This window comes from Syzygium oleosum, unplaced genomic scaffold (assembly GCF_021117445.2).
Source record: "Syzygium oleosum isolate NSW1041296 unplaced genomic scaffold, Sole_v2.1 Sole_v2.12, whole genome shotgun sequence".
In the NCBI taxonomy this organism is placed as follows: Eukaryota; Viridiplantae; Streptophyta; class Magnoliopsida; order Myrtales; family Myrtaceae; genus Syzygium; species Syzygium oleosum.
In genome coordinates, this window is record NW_026607496.1 from 8,083,641 (window position 1) to 8,099,209 (window position 15,569).

At 39.2% G+C, this 15,569-nt stretch overlaps 1 pseudogene; it reads left to right on the forward strand.

Moving 5' to 3' along the window:
• The first annotated feature begins 13,134 nt into the window (after window positions 1-13,134).
• LOC115672250 (polygalacturonase-like) lies at window positions 13,135-15,014 on the forward strand (annotated as a pseudogene).
• The last annotated feature ends 555 nt before the right edge of the window (window positions 15,015-15,569 follow it).

The window sequence follows — 15,569 nt, forward strand, 5'->3', positions numbered from 1 at the left end:
ATACATTTTAAAAAGAAAACTTTTGGATTAGATCACGAATTTTAAAAACAAGATCTCTAATAAGTTATTGTGAAATTTCCATCTTATTTTATTCATTGAGTTGACTGAAAACTCAGGTGTCACCTTGTCTTCGAAATCAACCTCTAACAAGCTCAATCTCAAATAGGGGTAGCTGTTGACACCTGATTTTTAACTCATTTTTTTTTCATATTTTTGGAAATCTCAAAATTAGGACTAGGAATCTTGGCCAAGCCTAGAAACCTATTTCTAAATAAAAAATAATTTTTTAGCATTTTTCTGCATTTTTCCTTAATTTCTTTTAGTCAAAATAAATGAGAAAATCAAGAAAAATAGCAAATGGAATCATCAAATTCTATAAAAATAGTCATTAGTCTTATTTTAAATCCAATTTCATGAATACATCATCAATTTTGAAAAATCTCAATCGGGTATATGTTTTTCCCAAAATTGGGCAAAATTAAACCCGAATTGAACAAAAAATGCAATTAAATTTTTTCTAGTCATTTTTAAGTCATAGTGTCTTCACAACAAATGATTCTGGGACCTTGAATTACATAATGGTCAGTCCAATTGTACAATTTGACATAAAAATAAAAAATCCCCAAAATTCAATTGAAAATTAAGAATTTTGAACCCAAATTGGGAATCGTGCCCAATATGAAATTGTCGAACCATGAGGCTATTATTCCTAGGGTTAATCAGATGTGGGTAATTCAATTTTGGCATCAATTTTTTCTAATCAGGTCATTAGGACATCAAATTGAATAAAAACCTATTAACCTGAATAAAAAAATGAGAAAATCTTGGACACAATCATGACAAAAATTGGGGAAAATTATATATTTGGGTTCGGAATGTGATGGGGAATTCAATTTTGGGGTTTAATTTTGACAATTGAGTCAAAATTGAGCTTAATTTGTGAATTTAGACTAACCCCGGTCTGCCAGGTCGGCCGGGTCAACCCGATCCGACCCGGGTTGGTTGTCTTCTTTACCCGACCCATCCAAAGCATGATAAACCCAAAAAACAACCCGTGCCCAGGACTTTACCGATTTTCCCCGATCAAATTAGCACGTTTTAATCAACTGGGCCAGCTGGAGAATCTCCGGCTGGCACCAAGTAACCAATATAATAGATTGGAAATCGGTTCTAACCGATTTTGGGCGGGAAAAATCGATGGAAAAAAAAGGAAAAAAGTTGAACATTGTGAAGGGGAGGTGTTCGACGAAATTACTGAGAAAAAGGGAGAGAGAACCAGAGGGAGAAAGAGAGAATCCGAGCGCAACAGTGAGTTGAAACTTCTTGAGGCCGAGCGATCGGCACTTTTCCGACTGGAAAAGTGCCGGCAAATCGGTCTCGCCGGTGAGTTTCCTCACTGGTAAACCTGCAACCAAGCTTACTAGGAAGGTCTGAAAATCGACCTCGGTTGATCGATCTAGAGGAGTTCCGGCAAAGCTGAATCCACCAGCCTGAAGCCCAAGTGTCAGGGAACAGCCCCACTGTCCTTGACTGCTCCGGAAATCCCGTTTAGCCCTCTGTTGAAGCAGGTAAAGTCCAGTTTTCATCACTTGTTTTTCCAGAATTCCATATTGAAAAAATGGACTTCACCGAGCTAAATCATGCAATTTTCTTGACTATTGATGCTCAAAACTTGTTAGTGCTCATGTTTTACATTGTTTGGTTGCATTTCTGATTGAAAAACCTGCGTAAACCGAGTCGGCCACCATTAAACCTCCTCACCGGAATTCGGAGGAACTGCAACGGAGCTTCCTAGACCTCGCCGGAGCGTTTTTGTGACTAATCAGCACTCAAGTTAGTGATTTCTAACTACGATTCATGCTCTGATGATTGTTTTGAACGATAGAAACGGTTAGGGCGATTGGAATAGGAGTTTATGCCTTTGTAAAACATGGATTAAGTCAGTTATGATCTTGCGGTTTTGAGACTGAATTTCGCCGGCCGGCGAAAGTCCGGCGACATTCCGATTAGGTTCGATTGGTACTAGAACATATGGACATTATAATAGATCAAATAGAATAGCTAAAATCCTGTCAGAAGGCCGTTGGAATTCAACTTGAAGTGATGGCCTTGATAACGCTAAAACTCAGAATCATGCCCATGAAGTGCTCGACAAAATGCCACAATGAAGGTGAAGAAAAACGGCACCGTTTCGGTGCTGTGCCCGCCGGAGAAGGTGACCGGCGCCGGCGACGCCCTGTTCGGCTTAGCCGAATCGGGTTGAACCGGGCCAGTCCGGTTCGTTTCCCAGTGGAAAATTTAAAAAATAATAAATAAATACAAAACAATCTAAAAAAATTGAAAAAATGAAAATTTTCATGAAAAAATAAAAAATTCAGAAAAATTAAAAAAATCAGAAAAATCTAAAAATTTTGGAAATTTGAAAAATTCCAGAAAAAATAGGAAATTCACAGAAAAATAAAAAAATTAGAAAATTCATAAAAATTCAAAAATATCCAGAAAATTCATCAAAATTCAGAAAATACAAATAAAAAATGTGAAAATTTTAAAAAATCAATAAAAAATTGAAAAAATTGACAAATTCAGAAAAACTTTCAGAAAATCATAAAAAAAATCAATCAATTCTCGGGTTTGAATGGCAATCATAATAAAATTTCCGAAAAAAAAAATCAAAAATTTCAAAAATTTTAAAAATTCACAGAATATTCCAAAAACACCGTGGCCAACCATAAAAAGTGAGATTTGAATTTTTGGAAGTGCTCAAGTGGCATTTTTAGAAAATCTCAAATTCCGGGGTTATAACCCCTAAAAAACCCTAAAACCCTAAAAAAATGTAAATCATGAAATGAATAAGCTTTTAGAGCTTCACTAGGGTTTGAATGTTTTGATTGATTTCATTTTTAGAAACCATTTAGGATTGATTGATTTGATTGGCATTGATTGTACATTTAATACTTGATTGTTTCTTCCTGCAATTAGAATGGATAGAATTAGTGGGTAAGCCTCGAAAATTCGCATGATACGTTAGACATCGTATCGTTCTTAGGTACCAAAAGGGCGTTAGGGATCTCGATTTGGGATCAATAGCGTAACCAAGTCCCTGTACTCAGAATCTCTGGTTCGTAGAATCGTGGTATTTCTCCCGTACCTCGATTAGGTTTCTAGTCTACCTACCAATAACGACTAGTGGCGACTCCAAAATCACAAACCTAGATTAAATAGGAAATTACCCTTCACTGTCACGTGAGGTATGGTCTGGGAGAGACCCTTACACGGAAATACCTCCTTAGCGTGCAAATCCCGAAAACCGGAAAAAAGCGCGGCGCGACATCCTCTCGACAAACGGATCGGCGTGGGCAGCAAAGATTATGGGGTAAAAGGCTAATGGATTGCTAAGTCTAAACCTAGGGAGTTAACTCAAGCTCTCCCAAGCCCATACCAACTCGCGACTTAAGGTTCAGATTATTAACATGCAAATTGATTTTTATCTAGGAGTTACCACTAATCAGTTTAGGGTGGATCGATTAGAAACCCAAGTAAGGCGACGGGAGAATCGCCTTACTCCTACGAACTAAAGATTCAAATGAGTCTAGGGACTTGGTTACACTAGTCAGATAACTAATGCCCATTTGGTACCTTTGTCCTATTCAGTTTTGAAAACATTTTCTTTTTCAGGCAGCTTGGATTGATTTTAGAACCTATCCACTAACATGTGAGATGAACATGCGGTGCACAATCGTTAAAGTAATAATCGGCAGACAAAATGCATATGCAGTTTAGGGTTCTAGTCATAGTTAAGGAGACGACGTTCAACATATTGAAATCATGCAATCAAATAATGACCAGAATAAATTGCACAAATAATGAGGCATCAATTTTTAGGACATTTAGAACCCTAAGGTATAGCCCTAAAGGCTTGTTTAATTCAAACGAAATTTTCTTTTTTGAAATATTTTCACATATTATTATAAAAATTGCTCAAAATCTAGCTATTTAAGCCATTTCCTAATTTTAATTTTTTTAAAAAATAATATTAAAATATTAAAATAATCGGATCCAGGTCGGGTCATTGGATTCGTGTCCGGTCAAAATGGACCCGGATCCATGAATCCAACCCAAATTGACTGACCTGGTCGGATCTCCGGATCCGAACCGAGTCAAGGCTGATTCGAGTTAGTTGGGCCCTGCAAACCAGTTCGACCGAAACTGCAAGCCCGGTTCTTGCGCACCTGAAGCGTAAGAGGCCTCGACGAAGGCCGAGAATAGGCAGCTGGCCGGCCATTTGCTTGGTCATTGGTCGGCACCTATCTTAGCCCTCCTTCAGGCTTCGGGCTCCTAACCTGGTCGACCACCTGAGGGCCCATCAAGACGGCCACGGGCCGAGCCTCGACCAGGTTCATCTTGGCCCAAACGTCGGTCAAGGCTTGGCTGGCTAACCCAAGCCAATTCTTGGCCATCCCTAGCCTCTGGTGACCACTACTAGGCCACCATAGGCTCACAGCTTCCCCAGCCAACCTTTGCATTGTCAGCCGAGAACCTAAAATCTCACACTTCATTTGGGAATTTCGTCGAACACCTGGTGTGTACAACCAAAAAAGGGATCTCCGACCTGTTTCAGTGCACCAGCTTGCGTCAAAGGCTAAGACTCGTCTCTGACGACGGCATCTGGATCGGAAGCAGGGTCGGTCTGCGTCGAGATTCGCACGAAATGACCGGTGCAAATCTTAGCCACCCCGCAAACCAAAATAGAGGAGGATAGGGGGTGGAGAAGACTTACCAGTTGTCGCGAGCGCCCTTCGCTTGCTTCGAAGGGCTGAAGGTTCTCGACTTGGCAATGTGCTAAATCTAGGTTTAGGACTTAACTCGGGCTCTCCCAAGCCCGTACCATATCGTGACTTGTGGTTTAAGTTTTTAATTTGCAAGTAATTTTTATCTAGAAGTCGCCATTAATCAGTTTATGGTAGGTTGATTAGACACCCAAACAAAGCACTGGGAGAATTGCCATACTTCTACTAACCAAAGATTAAATGAATTCAGAAACTTGGTTACACTAGTTGAATAATTAGTACCCTTTCGGTACCTTTTATCTTATTTATTTCAAAAAAATATTTTATTAGACATTTTGGATTGATTTTAGGATTTGACTCCAAACAAGTGAGGTAATCAAACGAGTGCACAATCATTAACGTTTAGCAATCAAGATGAATATATAGCGTAGAGTTCTAATCCTAACTAGGGAGACGGCTTTCAGTACACTACAATTTATGCAATCATATGATACCATAGTAGTGAAAATAAAATTCAAAATCCTACTGTATAGCCCTATAGGCTTATCCGACTTAGACGTAATTATTAATCAAAATAATTTACATAATTTAGAAAATTATTAGAAAATACTAATTTTTAAACTATTTCCTAATTTAAAAGAATTACGATTTTTTAATATATATATTTTAATATTTGTATATATTTTTTATTTTTTAAAAACAATTTTTAATTAAAAATAAAATAATATTTATATAATATTAGACCGGGTCGGGACAGATCAGAACCAACCCAGGTTAACGGACTCGACCAAAAGTCGTTGACCCAGGTCCTGAATCAGATCGGGCTCGATCGAACCAGCTCTATTTAGCATGCAAACTTGTCCGACGGATCTGCTGGCTGGTTCAGGCCAAATCCTAGGCCTTGGCCATCGACAGGGCAAAAATCCAGCGATTTATCGGTTATTTCGCTTGGCCGATGGCTTCAATCTCCTCTGGGGGAGGGGGGAGACCACCGAACAGTTGTCTGGAGTGGTCGCCGGCTAAGTCCCAGCCGGGGCTCGTTGAGCTCAAACGTCGGTTAGAACTTGGCCGGTCAACCTAGGTCATATTTTGACCTTATCCAGGCTCCAATGGCCGTCACAAGGCCACCCAAGGGGACCGAGAGTCGTTGGTCAGCTTTCGTATCGCCAGCAAAGGACCTCAGTAAAACTAACTTCATATGGGCATTTCGTCGAACATGTGGAGTGTGTGACCGAAACAGGGGAACTTCGACCTATTCCGAGACTCAGACCTGTTCCGACGACCGTGACTCACCTCCGACGTCAACATCTAGACCGAGATCAAGGATGGTATAGGCCGGGATTCGCGTAAAATGGCCGGCGCGAGTCCTGGCCAACCTATTGGCCAAAATAGGGGAAAACAGAGCAATAAGGGGGCCGAGAAAGCTTACCGGTCGAAGGCGCGTTTGGAGGGGTTGTCGGTTGTGTCGATCATCGGGAAGGTTCGCTTGGCTTCCTCTTCAGAACCTGTAAACACTCAAGACTCACTTTTTTGCTTGTAGTTTTTCTTTGGATCTCTCTCTCTCTCTCTATGCTCTGTTTTTGGTCTCTTTGTGGCCAGGGGCTTCTCTCTCCTCTTCATCGACTTATATAGCGATCGCCGGTCACTGCTTCTGCTTGGAAGTAGTCCATTTAAGGCTCTACACCGGCCTACCACTCTTAGTCAAGACTTTTATGGCCAGATTGCGCGGTGAAGTGGGTTATTTGCACTTCTCCAAGGGCGACGGTCGGCTACAGGGGAAGATAGAGGAGAGAGGAGGAAAGGCCGGGTCGACAGGAGGGAAAGAGAAGAAGGGAGCGAGCTGGGCGTGCGGGGGGAAAAAGGAGAGGACCAGGTTGACCCGGCCCAATCCGAAATTTTTTTAAAAAAATATATATATATTTTTCTAATAGACCCTATTAATACAAATGTGCCTAATATCTATATGTAATGCAATTAAATAAAAATATTTTTTGTTTTAGGAATTAAAAATTTAATTCCTAATTTTGTGCAATTAATTGGGTAATTAAACATAGGCGTCAACATCGGTTGATTCGCCTCTAGGGGACCTTCGGTTGGCTGACTGGTGATGACAAGGCTCACTAGCTTCCCTTTGTGACCTGCAAACGCCAAAAACTCACCATTTTCTCTCTGTTCTTCCCTTTCTCTCTGCTTGGAATTTCTTGGTTGAGCCTTTCTTTTCTCTTCTCTATGGCTTTTATAGTTAGGTCAGCTACCTCCTCCTCCATTCTCCACCGCTCAATCCGTTCTTCCGTTGACTTTCTTGGCCAAGCAAATTTGCTTAGGCTCAACGTTTCCGTCGTTGTCCGGCCGAGCTATGCAACACACGGGAGGGAAAGAGACAGCTACACGGAAGGAGGGGGAGAGGAAAAGAGAGAGGGAAGGCGGGCTAGGCTGGCCCAGCTCGCTAGGGGGAAAAAAGAAGGAAAAAAAAAGAAAAGCGGGTCGGGCCCAAGGGGAAAGAAAGAGAGGGTCGGGTTGACCCGGCCTGATCCGGTCTTTTTATTTTTCTTTAAATTTTCTTAAATTAAAGAAAATAAATATGAATAATGTAAAATGCACCTAGTATTTATATGCCATGTAATTTAATGAAAATATTTTTGTTTAGAGGTTAAAAATTTAACATCTAATTTTTGTGCAATAAATTTTAATTGGGTGAGTAAAATTTAGGTGTCAACAACTGAGCAACAATAGACCTCCTTATTTTGATGGGTCAAACTATGGGATTTGAAGAATAAGATGAAAGCCTTTTTCTTAGATTCACAAATCCCTTGATGTGAGAAGTTGTGTAAACTGGAGTAATTGCTGCAACACCCATCAGAACTAGTGTTACAACTGTTTCCTCTATGTCAAAAGACTCAAAACGAAAGAAAAACCATACCTCATGCTACAATAACTTTTCAAAAGTTAGCAAACGAGAAGCACTAGATGCAAAAGCTTCAATTCACTTTACTATGCATTATCTCTTGCAGAATATAATCGTATTTCTTCTTGTGAAATAGCCAAAGAGATTTGTGATAGACTTCAGATGACCTTTGAAGAAATAGACTGTGTTAAAGAGATCAAGACAAATATTCTCTTGGGCAAATATGAATCTTTCAAGATGAAACCAGACGAAATTGTCACTGTAATGTTTATAAGATATAGAGAGATCATCTACGGACTCGCGCATCAAGGAAAGACATTCACAAGTGCAGAGAATGTCAATAAGATTTTGCCAGAACTTTCCCAAGAATGGAATCATGTGAAAACTTCCATTCGTGAAACATAGAGGATCATGCCTCTCACTATTGATGAACGGATTGGAACTCTCTTGGCATATGAAGTAGAGCGTGTCAATGAAAGGAAAATCGTAATAATAAGAAATCAATTGTTGTAGAAACTGATATTCGTGAGGTAGATGAATCAAACTCAGAAGAAGAATAAGACGATGAAGATGTGGCTCAAATGGTGTAGAAGTTCAAAAACATGATCAGAAAAGGAAGAAACTTCATGGTAAGAAAACATAGCAAGGAACAAGAAGACTGAAGATTCTCTAGGAACAAAGAAGAAGTTAAGGACATTATTTGTTTCGAATGTAGGAAACGTGGACATATTAAGGTCAATTGAGAAGAAGAAAGGAAAATTTGAAAAGAAGAAGAAGGCTCTAAAAGCACAAACTTGGAGTGATACCAAGTGCAAAATAGTGATGAAGAAGACTATGCAAATATTTGTTTAATGGCAGAATCAGAATCAAAGGTGTTGGGGCTAAACAATACAACCTAGAGGAGGGAATAGGTTGAATGAGAAACTATGAAAAACTTTTGCGAAATATAACAAGATAAACTTCACAAGCATCAAAATCAGTTTAACATAAACAGGGTTGCTGTTGATAAACATATTAATATAATCAGGTGCGGTGCTTACAAATAGATAACAAACATGTAATACTAATAATAAAGAGATAGAATATAGCACACTGAGATTTATAGTGGTCGGCTTTATCTCCAAGCCCACGTCTACTTTCCAGACTAACAGCCTCAACAAGACTGGAATCCACTAGTAATCAGCAAAATAAGTTACAATCAATAGTGTTGCTCTTATCAATTGATAGATCACACTATCGAGACCTACCACTGCTCTTACACTTGTACACTCGCCTATTTGCTCTCACAACTCAGTAGCACCACACAGAGATATGATTAGCAACACAGTCGCTATCAACAAATACAGAACAAAAAAGAAGACTCAAGAGTTATAGACTTGATTTGTTCGTTTCCACCCAACCTCGCTACTTCTCTTGGATGAATATATATATAGCCATCCAACCTTAGATGACTGTTTACAACTCAACTCCATGTGGTAGTTGTTGATTCTTCCGTTGCTAGTAGTAGAATGGCTCTTTGTTCCTCACTAGCGCAGAATGGCTCTTCCTGACAATGGCAATTTCCCAAATCAGTCATACTACTCATGTTAGTGTTTGTCTTATGCCAGAGTTGTTATAACTGCTCTGATTCATCTTTAGTGCTCCTAATATGAATTTCAAGCCCTTGTAACCGCTATAGTAGTGTTCTTACCGTTCTAATCACATGAGCATGCAGACACTACTTTATAGAGCTTGATATATATACTGTCCCCAACCCATATAGTCAAGAGTGCAGATTATCAATAATTTGTTGATACTGCCCACCAATGAAACCGTGTGGAACGACATGCAATCAATCTTCCAATAATCTTCTTGGCTTCATCAACTTCCAGAGACTTCTAAGGACATCAACATCCCCGATGATTCCTCATCTTCATTGATTGACCGAGTCAGTATCTAAAGACCTTCAAGGACATTAGCATCTCTACTGATTCCTCGTCTTCACTGAACTCACTAGAGCATCGGCATTATCACTCTCTCTATCTCATTTGAAACGAACTACTCCAGCCAATAATCTATTGTCCTGATAACGATATGCTCTTCTATCTTCTGGTCCTTCCAAGCATATTGACAATTGTGACTCTACCAAGTTGTTCATCTACGCAACTTCGCTCTTTCCAAGCTTCAATGAACATTACTATTCTTGGCTTGTTCACCATCTCCAAGATTCATCCAATTGTTCTTCTTTTCTTGGTCCTTCCGAGCCATCATGAACATCCCCGTTCTTCTTGGCTTGTTCTTCCTCGATCAAGGTCTTTCCAGCTTGTTCACCTTTGTAGACATTATTTTTGCTTTTAGACATCTCCATGCCTAATATCTTGTTCATCTTGATATTGATAGTGATCCTCCCATATCGGTAGAGCATTCCTGATTGTGACAAAGCACTCAACATATCAAGATCACACATGATACTAATTATGACACATTCTGTATTGAGTCTTGTGTATATATCACATGGTACTGCTAAATCAATATAAACATTAGTAGCCTGTGATTGTTTTTATCATCATCAAAACCACAACAAGAGGAATAAAATGAGTTAAGTCAATTTGAAATCCTTGATGAAGTATCTGAATACATTGATGAATTATGTTTAGAATATAAATCTTCATTAAAGAAAATCTCGGATTAAAAAAAAAGAAGAATGCGAAGTTGAGGCAACAAAATCTTTCAAATGAAGGAAAGATTGTTGTTTTAAACAAAGAGATTTGGAAATAAAGGAAAAACGAGATTTATTGAAAAAGAAAATGCTTCTTTCAAGGAAGAAATTTCAAAAGTTTCCAAAAAGATTTATTTTGGCTCAAAAACTTTAAAACACATTCTTTCCATGCAAGTACCGTATTACAATGAATTCGGCCGTGGCTTTTAAAAGGAAAGTGATATAAGAAATGATTTTCCAAAAGTGAAGGAGAGATTAAGACATCAGCCTTCAAACAATGTTTACCAAAACCATTTTCAAAAATATTTTACAAAACTAGTTGGTCAAAACTTCTATAAGTGTTCAAATTGTGGGGATTGAAATCATCTCAAGCAAGAATACCCAAAAGTTGGGAGACAGTCCAAAAGAATTTTATGGAATTTCGAAAAATCTTCTAACGCGAAAGGATCCAATCAAATTTAGAAACCAAAGAATAGATGAGATTACTATTCTCATGGAGAATAAAGGAAAAGAGAAAGAGAATTTGGTAAGGAAAGGTATATTTTTAAATTCTCAACTTGCTTTGGTACATGCTTTACATATTTACAATTTCCCAATGTACTTGTTAATGGATAATTCATATCTCCACTTTGTTCTTCGTTTGATTTAGACTTTAATTATCTTAATATGGCATGTTGTATTGTTTTACGTTGTTGCTTGTGCTGGAAATGTCTTTTTGGAATAGAAGTCTAATTCATTTTGGTGGGTCTTGAGATGAAATTTTATAAATTTAAAGAGAATGGTTGATATCTTATTTAGGAAAGAAATAATTCGGATTTTTGGACTAATTTTATGCTCTATAATTTTGTCATGTGCTGCAAAGTGAGAATCTTTTTCGAGAAGAAAACATTATATGGTTATGTATATTATTAGCATGATAATCTTTCTTTATATGCCATTATATTATAGATAGAATCATTTTGTATTCATGAAGATTTCCTATTTTGTGTCTAACAAAAGAAAAGGATCCAAATACTTAAATACCATAAAGAAAATGAGTTTATCGATGGATATTGTACAAATAAAGAATGATTGTAAATCTACGCAAATCATGGTGCAACCAATCTTTTAATTTTCAAGAGCCAATTCCCCTTGCCGAAGAAAATTTTAAACTAAGCTCTCTCTCTCTCTAAGTCATTTGAGGCGAGCTTAGCCATGTAAGAGGTGTCCCAGTGTCCACTAGTCAAACCATGCAATGTGATAGTTGTCTGCACGTTCTCCTCCTCTTTTCTTTTTGTCCAATTATTACATAAATTCTACATGTTCCGACTCCAAATACATAACAAAATGCGATGATAAATGATTCTTCAAGAAAAGAATGACGAAGGTAATGAATAGGAGTGGAGGGACTCCCGAGAACAATAGTATCCAGGAAAACGGCGAAATGTTTTTGTTTGCCGAACGAATAAGTTAAGGGTCTTTAACTTCTTCGTTTTCCCTTTGGACATTTATTTAATTTTTATTTTGTCTATAACTTATTAAACATTGACATTCTCTTCCTTTAAAAGCAACCCTCCATGGCCATGTGCCCTTTTAATTTTGTTGCTACGTAGAATGTCATAAAGTAAACTATATAACACCATTTGCATTCCAAAGTCGTTCAACGTCAGGAACGAAACCCATCCAGAATTCCAAGTTGGGAGCTTTATAACGTAGGCCAAAAGTAACCTTGCTCGTTCCGTAATCAAGCCTTAATAATTGGAATCTAGTTCATTAAGTAAATGGATTGACCTTTTTCTTTCTTTTGCCCCCCGGAAAGTAGTGAATCTTATTGGATGAAAAAGCAAGGAACATGACCTTCATCACACGAGAGAGTTATGAGTATACTTTGAGTCCTCCCCGGCGAAACCGTCAATCTGTCGCGGTGTTTGTCATAGAATTTGCCATAGTCTTCCAAGTGAATAAATACTTTGAGTCATTCATTGCACGAAACCAACATATCGACAACGAACATGGTTCAACGAGAACTTGTAAGGACACTTTGTTTAGAACGTGTGTGAAAACTATATTATGATGAATCTCAACAATCTTTTGCCAACCATACAATATCTAGGTTTGACAATCACTTCATATAGACATGTCAAAAAATCAGAAGGCTTGTATTATTCCTTTTACACAATTTGTGTATATTGTGAATGGTCATATACTAAACCTTTTAAGTTAGATCATTGTAACGAAATGAATGTCCAAGTATTCTCTATGCTCTATTTCTTTTCGTTATTATTACTTCTTTTCCCCCCCACAAAAGCCTTACAAAATTTGAAGTGGCCCCCCGCCTCCCGACAATTTAGGTACATCGAAGGCTCAAGAAGCTAGATTCAGCCTGAATCATTCAGGAAATAAGTTGTAAACTTATAGAAGGTATATGAGATTGATATGTATAAAGGCGATGGTAATCCGGTCAACGACCCATTAGCATGTCAAGCAGAAAGTCCCCTAACAAAGGGGCATTTTGGCCAAACTGCTCAAATTATCCAATACCTTCCCCAATCACAAGTTGGGCCGGTCTTTTCCTTTGTTTCCTTTTTTTCTTCAAATTTTAATTGTGCCAAAAAGACTCGATTTCCCCTATAAATACCATCACCACAACGCCACACAACAACAAGAACTCCCGCCCTTCAACTTCTCTCTCTCTCCCTCTCTCTCTCTCTCTCTCAAAAAGCCCAAGAAAATGGCCGAACTCATCATCGACACTTGTCTGAATTATCTACGTGCCGTGGGGCCGGTTCTTGGTGCAGTCTGCCTCCTTCAACGGGCCATGCAAGAACTCGGCCATCACGGTGTGCATCGACTGCACGATTGTCGTGCCTTCTGACTACAATGTGAATGGGAATGCGGCGAACTGGATAGTGTTCAGGCACGTGACCGGGGTGTCGGTGATTGGGGGGACCCTTGACGGGCAAGGCATGGGCCTCTGGGCTTGCAAGCTCTCCGGCAAGAGCTGCCGTAGCGGCGCTACGGTACGTACGCATATGCTGATATATACCCACAACCCAACCACAAATACACGCAGCAGTCTTCTTCATCTGCATTGTCATACTCATCCTCATAAACTGATTTGGACTTTTGGAGTTCGCTTCGCATTGTTGGATTGGGTTGGTAAAACAGTAGTTACAATTAAAAGGGTTTTTTTGTTCTTTCGCTCGAGAAGTTGAGTACTTGGGGGGTTTGGTTATTTATTAAGTGTATATTGCATTGCATAATGTGAGGCTACACACTAGAAAACTCATGGATTTTTCTAACACATAATTTCTGAAATTCAATGATGTAAGATTAAATAAAAGCCTTTTCCTTGTTATCATTTCAACTTCATTATTTAATGTAACACTTGTTATATACTTATGGGAAAGGGGGGACTAATGGGGATTGTCATTGTTAGGATTGAGAGCACAAATACAACAAAATAGAAAGTAAAGTGGAGAAAGAGAAATCGAGACATAATATTTTATCCTAATTCACCCTTAAACTAGGGCTACGTCTAGCAGAAGATTCTACTATAATTAGCACATCGCGCATTTAATTGCGTTACATTACTCTCAATTATAAAAAAGAAAAAGAAAATATATATATAGGCATTCAGTAGCTATTTGTTATGGGCTCAAACTATAAAAGCTGTCTGGTGTCGTGGGGTGCTGCCCCCTATGACCCCCGTCTCTTCACCGGGGAGAGAGATCCCGTGTCTTTCTTTCGATGGGGAGTATGAATCACATCTCAATAAGCATGAGTGCGAAGTAGAGTCAAACTTGTGGTGATTTCTTTATTTCCTTGTGAAACCACGGACTTGCTACTTATTAAAGATTATAGCACATGGAGTTTGGTTTTTCTTTCTTAAGGATAACCTTTTTAGCTCCCATACATAGTCGAGTTCGACCAATTCTCCTACGTTATCAAAAATAAATAAACAAGAGCGTAAAAGAAAAAAAATAAAGAAAAAGAAAACTATATTAGGTAAGATACGTGAAAATGGGTTTCGATTTCATCGTGAGAAGCACAGAAGCCTTTTGGCCTTTCAGTTTCACGTCGCTTGCTTTTATTAAAGTTATGCTAATTTTATTCCCAAAGGTCAACGATGCATTTTCTTGTTTAAGAAACTCAAATGGGGCCCAAACCTGAGCCATATGATAACCATTAACCAGTGCCCCGAATCATGGGAAATTTTCACCCTAATCAATGATGATATTATGCATTTGTATAACGATTGAATATGAAGAGTATTAAGTGTTTTGCGTAACACGCTGGTTAATTACTGTTTGGTCGTTTTGGTGCGGGCGGGTTCAGAACTTATTAATCAGCAACTCCCAAAACATATTGGTGAGCGGACTCAGCTCCCTCAACAGTCAGATGTTCCACATCATCATCAATGGTTACCAGAACGTGAAGATGCAAGGCCTGAAGGTGTCGGCCTCCTGGACCAGCGCCAACACCGACGGCATCCACGTCGCTGCCTCCACCGGCGTCACCATCCTCAACTCCAAGATCGGGACAGGCGACGATTGTGTCTCCATCGGTCCTGGTGGCAACAATCTCTGGATTGAAAAACGTCGCTTGCGGACCCGGACATGGCATCAGGTACTTAATTGATTGAAGTTGGAACCTTTTTATAGTCATCAACCTAGACACACACGCGCGCGCACACACACAAACATATATATATATATATATACATATAGTGCCAGTTTCAGAGAGAGAAGTGTACTAGTTTAGGGGCCAGGTCCGACGACTGGCTGGAGGCTAGGGTCAGCGAGGTCCCTTCCCGTGGCCGCGAGGTCACAGCCTTCGACCTCGCGGCCTCTGGCAAGAGCTCGAGCCTTGCCAGCGGCTGGGTGAGGCACGACCTCGCTGGATTTGGTGAGGTCGGGCCTCACCCATGGCCGGCAGGGTTCGACCCTCTCTAGCTCAGCACAAGGTTGTCAGCCTAGTGCGAGGCCGTCCTCGCGGCCATTCGGCGTGGTTGAAGGCCTCGACCTCGCAGCCACTGGCGAGGGGCCTCGCCGAATCGGCGATCAGTTGGAGGAAGAAGAAAGGGAAAGAAAAATAAAGAAAAGAAAAAAAAGAAAAAGAAAAAGAAAAAGAAAAAGAAAATATTTTTTTAAAAAATAAATAAATAAATTCGAAAAATATTAAAATATTATTAAAAGTT